The sequence below is a fragment of the Aethina tumida genome, chromosome 4 (assembly GCF_024364675.1).
Source record: "Aethina tumida isolate Nest 87 chromosome 4, icAetTumi1.1, whole genome shotgun sequence".
NCBI lineage: Eukaryota > Metazoa > Arthropoda > Insecta > Coleoptera > Nitidulidae > Aethina > Aethina tumida.
Genome location: NC_065438.1, coordinates 8,031,535 through 8,034,906, shown reverse-complemented (window position 1 = coordinate 8,034,906; position 3,372 = coordinate 8,031,535).

The window sequence follows — 3,372 nt, the reverse complement described above, 5'->3', positions numbered from 1 at the left end:
CAGCAAAAATGCCATCAGCAGATAAAAGAATAGTTTGTTCGGTCGCGAATTCCACTACGAAGATTATTTAAATAAAGTTGTCGGAAATTTCAAGTGGCGTATAAATATAATATAATATCAGACATTCCGGCAAACGGAAAGTTAGTTCAAGAATTTCATTTGAGTTTCATTGTCGACTTGATCTCGCCTGCGAATTGTCACTATGTGTGGGGAATAGTGGCGAAACGATGCGCCCTAACTGCATTACTGTCCTTAGCATACGAATTACCGCTTTCATACATTCCGGATACTTTTCATATATTTTACTAACTTTTTATTTTGTAAGTTTTCATATGTTCCCGAACAGTGTCGTATCCCAACGTATTTTCCCCAACAACAACAATTAAAAATTAATATTTTCTTGTCTTAAATTGATGTTTAAAATTACGTTTAGTGTTCTGTACGTCGGAGTGTTTAAAGTTAAAGTAAAACAGCGTCCTGCCAGCGTCTAATCCCCGAAATTTGCAATGCAAAAAAGCGTCCTGCCAGAGGATAAGCGTGCCTAAACAGTAATCAACATTAACGGTTATGATACGGCCAGATGGCGATCAAGTTTATTCGGCACTTATTGGCAGACAGATCGGTGTCGGAAGCCAACAAGCAGGAGCGGCAATAATTGCAGGAACTAACGGCAGCGTAGACCCATGTTTACGGCAAACTCTACACCCAGATAACCGCAACGTGGCTCTACGTTAATCCGGACCATTACTCTCGACTTTAAAGAGGACACATCCCATGCACTTTATGTGCATTAATAAAAGGCGCGACTCGAATCCCACCGCACCGAATAAGATGCTTTTGCACCACCTAATTTGCATTGTTATCCACTTTTTTTAGCTCTAACCCGTTGGTGTTTTTGGGGAATGATACACGAGTGGATTACACACAAACGCTTCACAATATTAGGACCTTGAATAAGTTCTCGCTGTTTTTTATTTTCACAAAATAAATATAAATGTAAAACTTTTTATTTAATAAATATATCGAAATGAAATTTTGATCATTTATAGCTAATACCCGTATAAAAACAACTTAATAATAAATTTTACAAAATTTAATCAAAGTAAAGAAGGGCACAACAAAAATGAAAATGTGCACTAAAGTTCAAATTAATGTAACATGATAAAATGTTGAAAAATTAAAGACATCCCTATATTTAATAGTGAATATGTCCACCTTTAATTCCTCGAAGTTCGGCGCAACGTTGAGGCACTAATCAACTGACTGATCAAGTCTTGAGGTACTTTGCTCCATTCTCTCTGAAGCTCTTGAGCTAATTCTTGAAGGTTATTTGTAGGTTCCAAATTTCTTATGTGTCGCCCTAGAATGTCCCAAAGATGTTCTATCAGATTCATATCGGGTCTATTTGCTGGCCACTCCATAACCTCCAAATTATGCTCTTTAAAAAAATTTTAAACGACTCTGGCAGTGTGTGGTCTTGCTTTATCTTGTTGTAAAGTGAAATTTGATCCATACTGATTCATGAAAGGTAATATGATAGGTTGCAGAATATCGTCAATGTATCGCCTCACCGTTAGGGTACCTTTCACCAAGACGTGAAGGACTTTTACCATTACAGATCCTCCTCCAAAAGTTCTTCTTTTAATCACAGTTGTATTCAAATATCGTTCTCCTTGGCGTCTATAAACTCTTTGTTGTGCATCATTTGATCTTAAACAAAACCTGAACTCATCTGTAAAGAGAACTTGACTCTATTGGTTCATGTTCCAGTTAATGTTTTCTTTAGCAAAGTATCTTCTCATTCTCCTGTGTGCTCTAGTTAATTCAGGAACAACAGAAAGAAAAGATAAATTGGCTTCATGAAGTGTGTTACGTATGGTTTGAGTAAGTAAAAGTGTCTCTGTGGCCATAAAGTGAAGGTTTCCTAACTAAGGACCTGTTCTTGTTCGTTCTTGATGCGTTGTCTGAACCAAATGTCGATATTCTTGAGGAGTAGTCAGTCTTTGACGAGCAATATATGATTGATACCAATTTTATTGTACCGATTCCACGATCTGTGAATAACGTACCTCTGCGATCGAACTTCCTGCAGAAGTGCAAAGGCCCTAACGACTTCATTTCAATTGAGATGCGTTCTTTGTACAATAGGTCTTCCAAGAACATCGTTGTTCATGACACAGTACAGTGAAGACGATCGATAAACAATGTTATTCTCGAATTAAACGAGTCTATTCTGAAACATTTTATGATAAATTTCTATTATTTTAGTTTTTCTACAGATATTAAAAAAATAAACAAGTTTTTTTGTAACATTATAATGTACTGTAGTGTGTGAAAATAATGTGTATACGATTATACATGATTATCTGTGTGCTTCAGCTGCATATTTCTTCACTACACTTTATTTGGCACAAAAGTAGACATTTTCAGAGCTAATAAAAATTACTTTGTTTACACTAAAGTGAACTAGCATACACAGAAATTTAAGATTAGATACAGTACTTCCTTGCAGGTGCGTTACCATTCGAAATTCCATGCACGCAATACCGCTCCTGCCATTTTTGAAGAAACAGCGAGAATTTATTCAAGTTCCCAACACATTGACAGAAAATACGCAATATGACAAAAGATAAATTCGGCATTGATTTAATTCGAAATATTTCAGCGTGTCTATTTAACGTAGCGAGCAATTCTCCAATTTTCCGGGGGCCAGAACAAGAAATAAATACGTCGACGATCGCAAACAAGACCGAAGGGGGAGCACTTGACTCACACCCTGGAAAATTCGCTGCATCCCCGACGCGCCAGTCTGTTGGCTGCCCCATAAATGGTAATATCGCTCTATTTTATATCCAAATACAACAATACAATTGATGTAGACAGCCGGCGTTCCGATGGCTCTATCTGTGTGATGTGTGTGAGGGGATATTTCTTTTCTAATGGACCATTCGGGATCGTATTTAATTTCTGTGCATTAGCATGCGTTGTTGTCTTTTTACCAACATTAATCATCGTGTTTGGTCGAGGGAAAAAGTCGGTGACGACGCTCGTGTGTTTTGGCTTCTTAATACACTCAAATTACACGAAAAGCGTTTCTATTCGGTTCAAATATCCATTCATTTCGACGGGAAACGCCAGGTACTTAGAAACTTACAAATTATGTTAACGCAAAAAGTTTTTCCCAACTTCCCGACTACAGATATTTATAGATGTTTGCCTCACTGGTAAAAAATCACCGTGCAAAAATATTAACGATAATTTTCCATTAGGTTTTTTTAGATGCACAAACAAACAAAACTTAAAAGCCATTTTGCTAAAACTTGAATGTCTAATCCTGCGGATAATTGAATTTTGTAGTAATGTCTCATGTAA